A 17,975-nucleotide genomic window follows, 5' to 3' on the forward strand; every position below is an offset into this window, starting at 1 on the left:
AGAAAAACAGTAATGTTCTCAGTCCTAAAATACAAGTTGCAAGTGCAAACCACTGAAATGTACTACGTCAAGAGTATTTACCTCTCCCTGACAAAGTTGCTTCAGCTTTCTTGTAAACTGTTTTCTGGCAAAGTCATGGTTTGGTAATTATGTTAGACTTTTTTTCTCCTTTGAAGCTATTTTTGCATATAACACTTGAAACACTTGAAAAAACTTCAAGACAGAAAACTATCTTCCATGTAATCTATACAGCTTCTCAGAAAATATAATCAGATTTTATACACAGTTTTACCTTTAATAACTATCAATATAAATTTTGTAAATGTTATCTTCCTTTCTAATATATTTAGCTAGAAGCCAGACTTCAAAGTGAGTGGATTTAATTCCATGCAACTATGAGTAAAAAAATGATATGAGAAATAAAATCAGCTGACAAAACCTATACCAGCCCACTACTAATCTTGTGAAAGAAAATTCAGTTTTTGTGTTTTTCAGTTTTCACACCTCCTATGGAATTGTTTTATTTATTTTTAATAATTTCACTTGTGAAAGAGAAATAAATTGTAAACCAGCATAGCATCTTATAACACAGAATATTTTTTCAGCAGAGTAAATCTTAATTTGACTATTCAAATAAATATATTTTATATATGAATAAAAGCACACCTCAACCTTCAATTTGTCTACTGAAGACTAATTGTAATGAACTACACAGAAATACTGGCTACTTAGATTTTGGGCCAAGAAGATTTTGTGACAGACTATTTAGACCACCACCCCTTTCTTTTGTAACTAAGTGCATCAGAAAGTCACTTCAGAAACTAAAGTGAAAGTACTTTTTGGTTTTCCAGAAGCAACCTTTTTTTTGCCCCCCTTCCTCAGCAACATCTTTAGAATGAGGAAGGAAGATCAAACAAGGTGCAGTTCCTCTTTTACTGATGATTTCTTACCCTATTTTCTGAAGCACAAGTGAGCCATAAGAGCAAAAACTTGCCTTGGATTACTTTAAAATATTTTTTTACTGTTCCAATATCTCTGTTTAAAGTGACAGCCACATGGGAAAAATATCATGCCTGCTTTCCTGACCTTTCTAGTTAATTGTATCAGTCTTTCCAGCCCAAGTGGTTTTAATTGGGCAAATCTGGGTTAAAAAAAACCCTCTGAAGATCAATAACCGACTTAGAGCATTTTTCCACTCCACATTTTCAGTTTATAATAAAAATAGCTTAATTGCAGGAAACCATACTTGAATTTTAAAGTTCAAAATGAAGAAGTATGAACAGAAGATGATGCATGAGACCAGATATTATTACTTAGTCTGTCAGATTCCAATTTTTTTCTTCAGTTTCTCTTAAATCTTTGGCTTTCATAGGATGGTTGAAATTCAAAATAAGGTCACAAAGCAGTAGCTGGCTTTCCACTGAAAGACAAATGGCAGCATATCATCATGGTATTTATTAAACAGCAGGTTCTAAGTGAATGGAAATTTATGTATAACTCTTTTTGAAGTGTTCATCTATCAGCTCTTCCAAAACCCTCAAGGGTTACCATCAATATGGTTAAATAGAATTTGGTATTAATATACTGGTAACACTTCTATTATGAGACTGTTTTTGTTCCCACAAAGGAATTACTTTGACTACCAAGATATCTTTTTTCCCATGGTGAGGAAAGATGATTACGTTTCTATTCAACACTGTTAAAGTAATTTTTGACAAAAAAAGAGCAGCAGTATTGTTTCATTAGATTAAGAAACAGTTGCATGACATAGAAAACCAAGTCATTCACAACTGCACACTTGTTAAAAAATGTTTTAAGCAGCTTCCTCTTTACCCAGATGATGAACTCATTCAAAATTACCATTCAGTGTCCTCAACTCATTCCACATTTGGTCAACATTTTTAATCGCAGCTTCAAGGTTAAACTTACAATCAGCAGCAGCATTGTTGAATGCCTGCATGAAACAGAAACATAACATACAAATTATTCATAAACACAGTAATCCATCTAATCATAATATTTATATTTAAAATCTGATTTTCTAAAATAACACTGTAACTAAAAATTTCTCTCTTATAATAATCCAGATAATTGCAACATAATTGCCTGATTTCAACAACTGAGGGAGGATTGTAAATACTCAAGCTTTCTTTTTGTTTTCTGATTTTTTTTTATAACTGTGTAGGTAATTAATTTATAATGAATAAGCACCTTTCTGCTTATTCTGAAGGTTACATTGCCACCCTTTAACGTTTAAAATCCCATGAAATATGGAGACAATTTAGACTAGAAACCATCTGAAATTAAGTAAAATTTGAATTTGTAAATTTATACTATACTTTTTGTTAGGATTTTTTTTCCCCTTCGAAAAAATCTTAAAGAAAATTGCATATATCATGTTTTCTGGCCTATTTATAAGCTCCCTATTTATTCAGAAATTCAAAAAAAAACTAAAATCTGGAAAAACTCTGAGTATAAATAATGCAATGTAAAAAAACCTTAGCCCACTGAGAAATATTACAAAAAAACTGAGCATACATTTAACATAGATTCTTTGTCCAAGTCTCTCTTCCCTTCAGACAATGACTTTGCATTGAGGCCATCAGCCAGAGCCAAAAATCCTAAAAGGACAAACCCCAAATTATTATGGAGAAATACATATATTACACATGTGTGTGCATATCTTAGATGAAAGGCCTAGTAGCAGTAGATAAATATAATGATTAGTCATTGTTTTCAGTAATGTTAACTGAAAATAGTGTCTAAGAGGTTGAAAGTTTTAATTCCTTTTCAGGAAGAGAAAATTTTGGATTTTATTCTTTTTAGTTTCTTTTAGAGACAGTGTTTCAGAACTTTTTTTGGGAGTTAAACAGGAACTTGCTAACAGTGAACAAGCATATTTGTAATAATGGTGAAAAATTCCTCAAACAAAATTCTCTATGTTTTTTAATTTAAAAAAAATCATAAAATACCTAAAAAAGTTTCTATTATCAGCTTGTGAATGGAGAATCTGAAACACACAGACACACAAAAAGTCAAGTGTTGAAAGGCTGCTGGTCAGTAACAATGCTGAGATTACATACCAGATCCCTGGGCTTGCTCTTCCCTCATTTTCTCTGCCCTTCTCTCCTCACACATCAGGACACTTCCAGGTAAGTTGCAGTATACAAAGTCAATGGAAAGCTGTTTGAACACTGAAAAAGTGGAGAGAGAAAAAAAGAAAAAGAAAAAGAAAAAGAAAAAGAAAGAGAAAAAGAAAAAGAGAAAGAAAAGAAAAAAAGAAAAGAAAAAAAGTTAATTTCACCCTGGTAATGTGTGTGTTCAGAAAGGATGCAATGGAATGACAAAACCCCTGCTCTTGGCTCCAGCTGGAGCACCTCTCCAGGACACCAGCCCTCATTTCAGCCTGGATGAGGGAGCCAAACAGGCTTCAGGCTCTATATTCCAGTTCCCAGGGGCTGTGCTGAGCAAACAGTAGTGCAGAAGGGTTATCATACCTCTCCTGTTCCACTGGGACATTTCCCTGTAACTAAGCCTTTTAGAAAGGCTGTAACTAAACCTTTTCAGAAACTGTTTTGAATAAAAAACCACAAAAGACATAATTTTTGCAATTATGTTCACGGTGTACAAATACAACCGTACCTCAAATTCTACACAATGCACTCTCAGCAGGTTTGGCCATCTCTGAAAACTGGACTGGAAGCACAACAGAGCAATGCCAGAGAGGCCACTAGAGGCCCTCCTTCCACAGTTAAAATGAATCAGGAGACAGTAAGTTGAAGCAGCAATTTGCTTGGTTGAAAATGTTGGTGATTTAGTCCAAATGTGAAAATTACAAGTATGGAATAGATAATGTCAGATAATGAATGCCACTGCCTGATTTTATTAGCTTCCCACACAGTGAATCTGTAATCCTAGGAGGAAGGGATGCAGCAAGACACTCAGGAAAGTTACACACACTCTGCAGTCTCAGAGGGTTTGGCCCTCACAGTGCCATCCACAGCACAGAGCTCAGGCTTATCCAGGTAACCTGGCAGGAAGTCTTTTCTTTCTACTAACTCTTCCAGGTTTCCTGACATACAAAAATGTGCTTTGTTATGTTTCATCTTTGTTTACAGTGTAAAAAAAAAAAAATAAAAAAAATCTGTGTATCTGTCACACAGGTTGTTTTCTTTAGTGAACACAGCATCAAGTTTAGAGGACTGCTGCCTCCAGCATACTGTAAATAGCTACTCTGTGAGTCTGGATTTTGCCCTTGTGGAAAATCTGATATTTGCATATCCTAGCTGTGGCTGTGTCTGCACAAAAGTCACCAGGTGTGTACCTGAGTGAGGTGCCATATGGTGCATGCAGACACTGGCAAAGCTGCAGTTATCTTCTGGAACAAACAGGTAAACTGAATATTAGCATTTTGTTCAGATTATCTGTCAGAAGAGAAAGAGACATGTGAAATCCATTCTTTCAAGTGGAGATTTAATTTTTCAAATATGAACAAGACTGCTCTGAAAGAACTAGCACATAAGTGAAAAAGTTATCAGCCGTGATGATTTTGTGGTAACCACTTACTATCAAAGACAAAAACCTCTCTTCACATTTGCATGTCCTGGCTCAGATTTCTCACAGCATGAGAACAGCCACATTGTGTTAAATGAGTTAGGACAGGTACAAATGTGAATGATAGCTGGAAAACAAACCTAGAAAAGAGACCATAAAACCAGAACAAATTAACAGATACAAAAGTCAATGTTTGTGTTGAAAATACTTTCAGCAAGAGACAGAGAACAGAATATGTGCCAAGTGGAGAAGGAAATGTAACAGACCTGTACAACTGCAGCAGTACAACTCTTGACCTTTTTGTTACTCAACATCTGAAACTCTGGAAGCTGAATCACATGCTCAGAGAGTTGTACCTGCAGGTAAATCACTCAGCACAGGACTGAGTGCAGAAAAGAAATCACAACAATGGCCTCTTGCATTTGGCACCTGAGATCATTGAGCAAGAGAGAGACTGTGTTGCTGTGTGATTAATGCAGGTGGCATCTGAAGGAACCTCCCACAAAAGTCCAAGGGCTGGAAGGACCAGATGAGAACAAGGATGAAAAAATTAGTTTTGTCTGCTGGATGTGCACTGAGCAATGAAGTGTGCCAGACTTGTTTATTTTTAGAAGGACACCAATATGAAAATCAGAATAATACACAGAAGAGATCTCTAACAGTCTAATCAAGCACCACCTCTCTATAAAGGATAAATGGACTCACTAACATCCCAGAAGTCTTCTACCTCACAGGCCAATTAAGTTACAATAACATTCCCCAGTATTTCAGACACCATCAGTAAGCATGCGTAGACAGATAGTGTTTAACAAATGTTTCAGCATATCAGAGTTAAGGTTTCTCCAGAGCTTCCTACAAAAACTAAAATATCTCTCTAAAATTCATGTTTCCAAAAATGGAAAGTGTGGTCCTTCTCCCCTCTCTTTCATAGAATCATAGAATCATAGAATCCTTGGGGTTGGAAGGGACCTCGAAAGATCATCTAGTCCAACCCCCCCTGCCAGAGCAGGGCCACCTAGAGTACATCGCGCAGGAACGTGTCCAAGCGGGTTTTGAATGTCTCCAGTGAAGGAGACTCCACAACCTCCCTGGGCAGCCTGTTCCAGGGCTCTGTCACCCTTACAGGAAAAAAATTTTTTCGAATATTCAACTTGAACCTCCTGTGCTCCAATTTACACCCATTACCCCTTGTCCTATCACTGGTAATCACTGAGAAAAGCCTAACTCCATCTCCCTGACACTCGCTCCTTACATATTTGAAAACATTGATGAGGTCACCCCTCAGTCTCCTTTTCTCCAAACTAAAGAGACCCAGCTCCCTCAGCCTTTCCTCATAAGGGAGATGTTCCACTCCCTTAATCATCTTCGTAGCTCTGCGCTGGACTCTTTCAAGCACTTCCCTGTCCTTCTTGAACTGAGGGGCCCAGAACTGGACACAATACTCCAGGTGTGGCCTCACCAATGCAGAATAGAGGGGGAGGAGAACCTCTCTTGACCTACTAACCACACCCTTCCTAATGCACCCCAGGATGCCATTGGCCTTCTTGGCCACAAGGGCACATTGCTGGCTCATGGTCATCCTCTTGTCTACCAGGACCCCCAGGTCTCTTTCACCTACACTGCTCTCCAGCAGGTCAGCCCCCAACCTATACTGGGACATCGTGTTGTTCTTCCCCAAATGCAAAACTCTACACTTCCCCTTGTTGAACTTCATCATGTTTCTCTCTGCCCAACTCTCTAGCCTGTCTAAGTCTCTCTGAATGGCCGCACGGCCTTCCGGTGTGTCAGCCACTCCTCCCAGCTTAGTGTCATCAGCAAACTTGCTGAGGGTACACTCTATACCCTCATCCAAGTCGTTGATGAAGATATTGAACAACACTGGTCCCAGTACCGACCCCTGAGGGACTCCACTAGTCACACACCTCCAACCAGATTCTGCCCCATTGACTACAACTCTCTGACTCCTTCCTTTCAACCAGTTCCTGATCCACCTCACTACCTGATCACCAAACCCACACTTGGTCAACTTATCTACAAGGATGCTGTGAGAGACGGTGTCAAATGCTTTACTGAAATCAAGATAAACCACATCTACCGCTCTTCCATCATCTATCCACCTAGTAATTTCCTCATAGAAGGCTATGAGGTTAGTCAAACATGATTTACCCTTGATAAAACCATGCTGACTGCTCTTGATGACCCCCATGTCCTTGATATGCCTGGAGATAGCGACAAGAACAAGTTGTTCCATCACCTTTCCAGGGATGGAGGTGAGGCTGACCGGTCTATAGTTACCCGGGTCCTCCTTTTTGCCCTTTTTGTAGACTGGAGTGACATTTGCTATTCTCCAGTCCTCAGGCACCTCTCCTGTTACCCATGACTTACTGAAGATGATGGAGAGTGGCCTAGCAATGACCTCCACCAGTTCCCTCAGCACCCTTGGATGCATTCCATCTGGACCCATCGACTTATGGATGTCCAGATTACTCAGCTGATCCCTAACCCAATCCTCATCTACTATGTCAAGCTCCTCATCTATCTCGACTACTTCTGGGGCTAAATGAATCTGGGGCTCATGCGGAAACCCTGCAGGAGTAAAGACAGAGGCAAAGAAGGTGTTCAGCACCTCTGCCTTCTTTATATCCTCTGTCACCAGGGCTCCCATCTCATCCCTTAGTGGGCCAATATTGCCTCTAGTGTTAGTTTTACTAGCTATGTATTTGAAAAAGCCCTTTCTATTATCCTTAACCTGACTTGCAAGGTTAAGTTCCAAGGAGGCCTTAGCTTTCCGAATTGCCTCCCTACATCCTCTGACGACAGTCCTGTATTCCTCCCAAGTGACCAGCCCCCCCTTCCATGATCTGTAGATTTTCCTTTTCCACTTAAGTTTTCCCAGCAGTTCCTTTTTTAACCATGCAGGCCTCCTAGCTCCCTTACTGGATTTCCTAACCATAGGGATGCTCTGATCCTGTGCTTGCAGATAGTGGTCTTTGAATATTGACCAGCTATCTTGAGCCCCTTTATCTTCTAACACCCTGTCCCATGGGATTTCTCTTAACAGTTGATTGAGGAGGCCAAAGTTTGCCCTGCGGAAGTCCAGGGTTCTGGTCCTACTGGGCATTCTGGTCCTTCCACACAGGATCCTGAACTCAACCATCTCATGATCACTGCAGCCAAGGCTGCCATTGACCACCACTGCTTCAACAAGGCCCTCCTTGTTGGTTAGTACAAGATCCAGCAGCGCTCCTCTTCTAGTCGGCTTGTCCACCATTTGCATTAAGAAGTTATCGTCAATGCACTGGAGGAACCTCTTAGACTGTGAAAGGCTGGCTGTGTGAGTCAACCAGCAGATATCAGGGTAGTTAAAATCACCCATGAGGACTAGGGATTGAAGTTGTGAGGCTACTTTCAGCTGCCTGTAGCAGGGCTCATTGAGAGGGCTTTAAACTAGATGTGAAGGGGGAAGGGGAGAAAACTGGGTCTGTTAGGGACAAACACAAGAATGAACCAGTGTCCGAAGGCAGGTGGTCTAGGGAGGATTTAGTCCCACCAGTGTGCTCTGCTTGTTTCCTGAAATGTCTGTATGCTAATGCACGCAGCATGGGGAATAAGCAAGAAGAGTTAGAGGTCTGTGTACGGGCTAAGGGTTATGATCTGGTAGCGATAACAGAGACATGGTGGGATAGGTCACACGACTGGAATGTGGCCATGGATGGTTATGTGCTTTTTCGGAAAGATAGGGTAGGGAAGCGAGGTGGTGGAGTTGCTCTTTATGTGAGGGAGCAACTAGAATGTGCTGAGTTTTGTGCAGGGGCTGATGAGGGGCAAGTTGAAAGTTTGTGGGTAAGAATTAAGGGGCAGGCTGGTGTGGGTGATACAGTTGTGGGGGTCGTTTATAACTAAAAAATTCAGTTCACATTAATACTAAAATTAATACATTAATACTAAAATTATGCTTCTTTTTGCTTAGCACTGACATTTAACCACAGAAATGTTTCAATCTTTTTTTTTCTATTATGCTCATTTCTCATGAAGTTTTGAAGCTAAATACATCATAAAATGATGTGTGTAATTTACTTACCAGACAGATGTATGCTATAGATGCACATTGGAAGAGCATCACAGCACAAAGAAATGCTAAGATCTTACAAAAGAAAAAGGGAATATATAAATTTAATGAAGGTGAAGATGTAATAAGACTCTCAAGACTTACTAACAGGTGATAATATACTTGTCCTGTGAATCCAGGCATTCTTTCAGAGCCCTCACCTCTTTTTTTCCCTGAACATAATGGACTTGTGCATCATTCCAGCAGCATAAGAAATAGATTCCAGTCACCATCAGGTACAAGTTCTAGCATGTTAGCCATACCAACTGATTCTTTGCTCTCTGCAGCTCCATCAGCTGTGTGGTAAACTCACAAAAAATATTTTACCAGAGTCGCTAGAGAGCTGACATCAATAAAAGGATCAATAAATGCTTTTGGGGTTTCAACAAGCATTGAACTACCCAGTAACTACCCACTGTGCCTTCTACCCTCTTCACAGATACTCTAGAATCCAGACTGTCCAGATCCTCTGCAGAACTGATTATCTGAATGCTTGCAGTCAAAATATCCACACCAGGGAGATGCTTCAGTTCCCCCTCAGAAGCAGACAAGTCCATTTCCTGAACCTTTTTAAAGTTACATTGTGAGGCTTTTCCCCCTGACATCCCAGATGTACCTTCTGGCAGCATGATATGAGACCTAAATGAAAGGATACTTGGTTACCTGCAAACACTATATCCAGACACTCTCTGAAATTAGTTTACTCAGTTCCAACCACCCACAACAGCATCAATGTCTCCCATCCACATGCTTGGGCAGGGTCAGTCATTTAGCCCTGCAGACAGCTCACAAAATAGTGGCTGTGCCACTGGAGCTGAGCACCCCCAGCCATCAGCAGATCCATGCACTCTGATGTGGCGGCAAACAGGACACCACATGTCCTGAGCAGCTGCCTTTGCTGCTTGGCTCTCACTGGAGATGCAGAAAGATCCTTACAGCAAAGAATTGCAGCTTCAGCCAGAAACAACACATTTAAAAAGCACTAGATTAAGCTCTGCATGCACCAAGAAGATAAAAAAGGCCACTTAAAAATGGATTTAAACAAGCCAGTTTGACAGTAGGTTATTTTTGTTCCATTCTTCCTCAAGTAGTTGAGGAAGTTAATATAAAATAGTTTAACTTGAGAGAGTTCATACACACACAAAACATTACTTGACAGGCATTTCACCATTTTTCTAATCCATTCACATTATTGCTCTGCACAGTCCACAGAAGGAATGAAAATACAGCAAGATTATTTCATTATGCCTAGCATTGGTTAATGTCACTTTTGACACTTCCAAGACATGTAAATCCCTATTAATTAGCTGCTAAAATTAAATGAAAAAATTAAGTTAAATAGAAATGGTAATATTCTTACATCAGTTGCTAATTTTTGCATAATATAGCAGGGGTTTTGCTGCTGACAATTATAAGAGATTACTCTATATAAATAACTTATGAAATAGGAAACTTCTTTAACTGTGTATTTAGCTTTTCTGAGCAAACTTGTATCAGTACTTTATTGACATAATCCCTCCTGTAATTTTAATTTGAATGAGTATCACACAAAGATTTTTTGTGTGTGTGAATTTACACTCCTGCAAAGGAGATTATCAAAAAATGAGCAGCTACAAAATAGTTTATTACTGGTCAGGCTTCTTGTTTGTGGCTGTGATGAACCTGCAGGTTTTTGTTACAGAACTGCAGAAGTTACTGTGCCTAAGATCTGATTTTCTCCCAGACAGAGCCATCTTGGCTTTTTATAAACTTTACTGATTTTGTGCCTAGTCACATTGAAAGAAGTTCCCCAAGCACTTCTTTCATGAGTATATTCTGCAATGTGTTCTGCATCTGCAAAGCTTTCCTGAAAGTCTTCTGAGCAACTAACTCTTTCCCCACCACCACTTACTGGTAGGCAGGCTGTATCATACTCGTATGGGACATAGGTTTAATGGTACATAAAATGAAATGCATGTTTTAAAACATTACAGTGATTGAAAATAACTATAGCAAGTTACAAAGGCTGTGAAAGAATCAGCTACCACTCTTTTCAGCTCATTGGGACAGATGACCAAGAGGTTTTTCATAAACTTCCCTCCTATTTATTGTGTTAAAAAGCCACTCAGACATAAACTTGATAAAATTTAATCAATACCTGTGCACCTGAATTTCAAAAGCAGTCTTTTATCTCCTTCCATTAGCCACATGCTCTCCTAGCTCCACATTATTACTTAAAGAAAGCAGTGGCCCTCCACTGAATGACATGAAAGCATTTTATTTTTTGGAAAAAAATTATGACATTCTACTGCCCAAGATTTTTGCAACACCTAAGCTTTACTGCTTCAGGGGCTGCTTCTTATAGTCCTTTCCTCTAAGAAGAAATATCAATGTAAATGTTTTAGGAAAGTAAAACAAAACAACAACAACAAAAAAACCCCAAACAAAACAAAACAGTAAAGAGTGGAATACAGAGGTGTAAAATTCCATGCTGACTGATTTCAATCATCATATTTCAAAAGAGCAATGTTCACCGTGTAGATATAACAAATTCACAAACTTGATGAGGCAAAAGTTCCTTCATTCTCTGATGCTTATATGTTATATTACCTACTGGCTGGTTTTACTCTCAATAAGTCTGTCTTCTAACCCCTCTCCATTTGTTTTTTATAACTGTACCAACAGAAAAAGAGACTAAAAGTACTGTAAAAATACTCACAAATACAAGTACATAGTCACCACAAAATAAAGATGTTACTTCACAAGGATGATGTAAGGTAGTTTTATTACTTGCTTATTAAAAGTTCCACTGACTCAAAGCTCTATCAGGGGGTGACTATTACTGCAGCATGACTCTGTGGTCTTGGTTACTTTCTGAAAAACCTGGAAGCAACTTTCATCCAACTGTACTCTAACACCTTGGTCACTGTAGCAAGGATTTGTTGGCAACTGCTGATGCAGTAAAATATATCTCTGCTATGTCTGTTTATTGCTTTGGTTGTAGAGGCTATTGTGCTTAGTCAGACTGACATTTCCCACTGCTCATAAGTGTTGCGTGATTTACCACTTCACCCAGACACTCTCATCTTATTAAATCTCTCTCTCCTTGCTGCTGGGAGCAGAACTGGCAGCAATGAAGCATCTTTGGCATTCTGTGCAGCGCAGCTCTAGGGCTCTTGGAATACAGAATTCAAACCTTGGTGTAAAAAGCTTTCTGAATTTGATTATACTTGGCTGTAAATAAGCTACCTGAAAATGAGCAAATAAAACACTACAGCTGATGCAGAAGAATTTTAAACTTCCACCTACCAGTGTACTTCATTCTAAGGTGAAGCCTGATTGTAAGCGCACAGGTCCCTGATGCATTTGCATCTGTCTCTGCAGAGCCTGCAAGCTGAGCAAGTCTGCCCCCAGTAACATAGTGACTACAGGACAGTAGCCAGACAAGTGACATACAGACACTTTACAAACCTGTACACCGTGGCTAAACATTTTTGACACTGCAAACAGCACATGATGTGATAGTAACCTGCTTAGTAACAAGACATTCTGTTGTTTTTTGAAGGAATCAAGCTGAATGCCTGCAGCAACCTGCCAGCAAAGTGTGACTCTGTATTTGAGGTCAAAAAAAGTCTGAGCTATGTTAGAAATAATTGAATAATAAAACTTATTTGAGGAAAAATTTCCATATTTGTCTATAATATGGATATAATGTGGGTCTTAAGGTCCTATTCCGAATGATGTTGCTGGGTTTGAAAACTACAAAGTCTTCATTGTTTATGTGGTAGTACCTAAAATAATGTATGCACTTGATTCAGGATACACGTGCCAGGACATATGATGTAGTAACTAACAGCAATTCTATTGTTCTTACTCTCCCAAGCCTTAATGGTGTAAGACCAATAAATGGAAACAGTTTGTACCAACTAGTTTAGATGTTAATTTGACTGTCTGAAATTATTCACTTTAATACTAAAATGTGGATAGCTATGCAAACAATGAGAATTTGGGCCCAAAACAGTTAACTTTGGCAGTCTGGCTCCCTGTGACTGTCACACAGTAAAGAAAAGGGGTTAATTTGATTTATGGATTAAAACTTTTTAAGTGAAAATAATTAAAGTTTTTCAGGTATTACACTCCTATGTAAGAAAGACCCTCCATTTATCTCAGTATTCTGTATTTTCAAAGCATGCTCACATCAGCAATTATTCCGTGTCTTCCATAAAGTAACAAAGAATGAAGGAGGTATTATCTTTTGTGACACCATGAGAACTTAATTATTCTTTTTAAACTTCACATCGATGCATCCAAGCTACCTAAAAGAAAATTAAACCTTCTTCAGCTAAACTACCATCTGAAATGAGCTATATAAAGGTCACCTTTCCTCACCCAACTAATTGCTTTGTTAAATTTAAAATCACGTCAGTTCTGTTCATTAACATAGATTTTTTTTTTTTTTTTTTTTTTTGTTCCCTACAAAACCAGCATGCAAGCCAGAATCTGTGACAGCGTGTGCATCACTGATAGGATCAACTATTTTAAGAAAACATTTGTACTATTCTATTACTGTTCTTGATTTGCAAGCAGGGAAGAACTCGCTGTACCTCTTGAACCTCAAGTTGGGAGGAATAAAACAGTCTTGTTTGGGACCTGGTGGACAAGCACTCTGGATTCCTGTGGCACAGTCAGGGCAGAAACCATACTGCCTTTTGAGACTCAGTTTTACAGATGCACACTCTGACAGATCTAACACATTTGCTATCAACCTGTCAGTGAAAACATCGTTTCCTTTCCTTCCCATTCTTCTTCTACACCTTTCTATAGTCAGTACTAAAATAATTCAGCAACATAAGCAAGTTGGTGTTTATTGTTACCAATAATGTGTTTAATATTCCCTCCAGGAGTAAATTTATGGAAATGGGAAACTGATCTCACGAGCTTTCAAAAGGAATAGAATCAGGAGCAGTAACACAAAACTCCCAGCAAGGGTCACTGTTTCACCAGACGTCCCGCACCACTTATTTGACACAAAAAACGTTTACGAGCAACTCATCCGTTTACTGTGAAACCCAGATCCACATAACACCTCACAAAAATGTTGGACCTTTTTTCACTTTTACATTAAGGCAATAACTTTAATTAAAGGATTTCTGCTTATTTTGTTCCTCAGTCAACGCCTTGTTAAGTTTGGCTTGCAGTTTGATTAAATGAAGATATACTTGAGAAAAATGAGATGGAATTTGTTTATTCACAAATGATTCCACACTTGAGACAGAAACAGAAATGTTTATCTAAAGGATGAAAGCTTTTTAAATAGTTAAATATGGTTAGGTCTGAGCCTGAAAGACAGACTGTGGCTTCTTTACACGAGAGAAAATTATTAGATTGTCTCCTCTTTCCTTCTCTCTGTTTTTAGCATTATGGGAGGCTTAGGCTGGAGTTCTGAGCACCCATTTAAGACACTCAGATGTGGAGTTTCTTTTCATTCTAAAAAGAAACTTCTGTACTATTTGTAGTCAGGCAGTTCTTCCACAATTTCAAGGTTAGAGCAGCCTTTCAGATATGAGCTGTGTGCTGATTTAAGGTATGTTGCAGAAATACTGTCACAAACCTATGTAAGACTATGCTGGTAACGTGATCACAGCAAAGTCAGGGGGTGGCTGTTACGTTTTCTTCATCAACTTCTACTTAAAGTAACACATGAAAAAGAAGGGTGACTTTTTTTGTTTGTTTACTCAAAGGAACAAAAATATGCTATACACTTGCCTCATGCTCAACTCAATCTGAATCCCAGAATTTGAATGAAGACTTCAAAATCTGTTGTTTCTCACCTATTTCCTCATCTAATATTCTCAGAGATATCACATGATGGGAATTTGTGATGCACTTTAGCTTGGCAACTGTTCATCATTAGGATTTATCATTGCACTTCATTTTCTGCATGCACGCCTCTACCTGGTCAGGAAGACTGTAATTTCTTTTTTACTGCAAATGGATTGCTTGGGATAAATAAATGACTTATTTTGTAGGCAGAGAAGGTCAATAGCAGCCTCTACAAAATGTCTCCATAAAATGTGACAATAAATAGCAGTTTAACCTCTAATCTATATTAACAGACTACCTTTATTTATTGTTTGTGTAAAGACAAAGACACGTAATCCAAAAGGAGCAGTCACAATATAAGCTAATGACCTTCTTTTACAAGAATGTAGATACCAAAAGGCAAAAATCTTTTCAGCTTCAGCATCATGCAAGGGGCTATTTTGCACAGAAACACTGTGTGTTAGTTGTTGAAACTTTTTTGTGCATTCCCTGAAACAAATTACACTATTCTGAATATTTTCTTCTCTGTGCAGTAAATAAAGTCTTTGATGTTGACAATGCTAATATTATATTTTAAAATATATTTGCATTTGTGTTTTTTGTCATTTTTTTTATTGCATTTTATAAATCCCAGAGCAGAGATACACTAAGCTCACTTTGTGGAAGCTCCATTTCTTTGGATAGCATCATGCAGTGACACAGGTGATCATAGAGCATTTCTATATGGTTTACTGCCTGAACCTATGGGAAAGTTATTTCAACAAGAATAATGGTTATGATTTTGGAGTACAAGCAGGAAGGTTATTTTTAAGTATTTTTTTTTAGTTGAAATATTTAATATGAATAGTTTTCAAGAATGGATAATCCTAAAGCAGAGTAATCTTAAAATATTTTAGTTTAATTAGTGCTTTAATCAGTAGATAATCATGGGAAAGGTGGGAAGAGGGAAGCAAGACAAGAATTTTATTACTACTTGTAATTCTGGGATTTAGCAATGCAGCATTGCCAGAAAGAATAAGACATGACCAGTTATGCATTTTTTGTGCTCTAGCTCATAAGTATTTTCTAATGTATGGAGATATGTGTACAATTAATTTGCTTTTACTTACCTTTGCAAATTTAGTGATGCATAAAATGGGTTGCTAGAAATTCTCTTCAATCTTAAACCATGTACCTAGAAATAAGAAGTTAAATTTTATTTAACAGAAATAGTGACCCACATCTGCTAGTTAATTTATTCTTAAAAGAAATGCCATTTAAGAATGCCTTGAAAGTGTGTTGATTTCAATTTTTAAGTTGCATTTTCACTAAATGAAAGAATCAATTTTGAGATAATTTTTAAAGTTTTTTTTCTGCCTTTTTCTACTTTATGGTCTGGTTTTAACACCAAACGACAAAAATCTCTCATACATGTAAGCAAATGAGAAGGCAGCCTCATAAAATTTACTGGAGTTATATTAATGTGAGAGGTGTTTGCTGGAGGTACTGACCATAAGTTCTAGGACATAATGTTTCTGAAAATAAAAGCTTTCAGTTTTCTTTCAGTTAATCAAGGAATTTAAAACAAGTTGTGTAAAGGTACAGAGTCTGTTCTTCAGACTTAGTCTGATTAGTAAAAAAATAGTGCAGATCTTCACAGCCCTGTAGGAAACTTCAGTAACATTTGAAAAAGGGGCCTTGAAGTTACCCAAACTGCTGGGCTCATTTTCCTTGACTGTTGGCTTTGCAATTTAGCTTTCTGTTTCTCACATTTTCCTTATGTGCAGTACTTTGTAAATCCATCCTAATGATCTCTATTACTTGGAACAAGGAAACTGAGCATAATTCAAATCCTGAATTAAATGGAAATCTAAGCTGCAGAAAAATGGATTAAGTAGTATGGCAGCATTTGAAATGTAAGTACCATGTCTTTTCTGAATCTAGAGTTTAATTTAATAAAGGAAATGAATACTTGCAAGGAATGACAAATGCAAATTAGCATTTTTATCTCTAAATAAGCAATGTGTGCACCACAGCAACATGGAACACTGGTGCCTTTGGGAGAACATATGCATCAGCCTTTGTAGACATTTTTATTCCTTTTTGGACAAATGGTCAACTGGAAGAACCTTAAGAGTGGAAATCACCTTTCGGGTAGCACTAGCAATATTTCTTTTAATATGACAATGCACAAGTATTTAATTTGTTTATAACTGAAATAGCAGTCTGCCTACTCAGGAGGTTCTATCAGAATATTAGAAGGCTAATAGAAAACTGTTGCATTATTTCTTTGAATTCTGAAATGGAAGTGGAAAAGATTTCAAATCCTAGCAGCAGCCAGACAAGTACAACTTCAGTTGCCATACATAGATGTAACATGGAAATAATTTGAAGATTTATGGCTGTAGTGCTAAAGTGTGGCTCAGTAATATAAAAAAGAGTTTGGCTATAAAACCAAGACAATATGCCTAGATTATGTATTTGCCTGTGCAGCAATTTAGTTGCAGGAGAAGAAGTGATGGTGCTCCTCCCTATTCTTTTAATAGGGAAAGAGGGTATTTGGGGGAAATATTATTTGGTGCATAGACAAGGGAATTCAAATAGTTATTTGATGTTTAGAAACAACAGAAGACCACTGTGGTATCATTTCATTGCAAATAAAGAAATCCCATAAATATGTAAAATATACCCCCGAGGGAATCCTGTTTCCATTATACCAAACAACTTCTTGACACCTTTTGCCAGACAAGATTTTGGCAACTTAATGCTGCAGATAATCATTGTAAGACCATTCAATTCAAACAAGGTGTTTTTCTTTAATGAACCATTTCTAGCAATTAGGAAGTGAGACAACGTGAGTCAAAATGTTTCTCCTGTATTAATTCATTTGTTTCATGGAAGAAGGTAAGAAGTAATTGCAGGCAGATTTTAGTTGGCTGTGATTATGTAAATCCAGCACATGCTTCCAACTCTTGTAGCCTTATGACAGTCACAGACAGAAATATAATTGCTCAACAATTCAGAATTCACAGCAACACTTCATGACTGAATTCTGCTCTTCTCCAATTTAAAGTCAAATAGAACCACATATTTGGATTTCAGTGGCAATACAGTGGCCATAACAGAACTTATGGCTTTAGAGTCCACTGAAAATTTGATTAAATATCTACAGAATATTTTTAGTGCTTACAAATGTTCAGAGAAATACCATTAACAGATTTGGTTAACTTCCTTCAGGAAATACAGGCGTGTGCTCTGACCTAGTTTTATGCATTTATTTCTCCATTTTCTTTTTATCCCTGCCCTCCTAATTAAGCAGACTGCACTGTTCTCCCTAGCTTTTTGAAAGTTCCAAGAAATGAAGCCATCTCTGAGAAGGCAAGGAACAGCACACAGCAAAACCTGAATAAATTTCTATCCTATTTCATGGAGTACTAGGTCTAGTGCTTTCTGAACCTGCCAAATTTAAGATAAATCCTGCAGCATGACAAGAGAATCTATTTAAATACTGAAGCCAAATTTTACTGAATTC

The sequence above is a fragment of the Calypte anna genome, chromosome 13, assembly GCF_003957555.1.
Source record: "Calypte anna isolate BGI_N300 chromosome 13, bCalAnn1_v1.p, whole genome shotgun sequence".
NCBI lineage: Eukaryota > Metazoa > Chordata > Aves > Apodiformes > Trochilidae > Calypte > Calypte anna.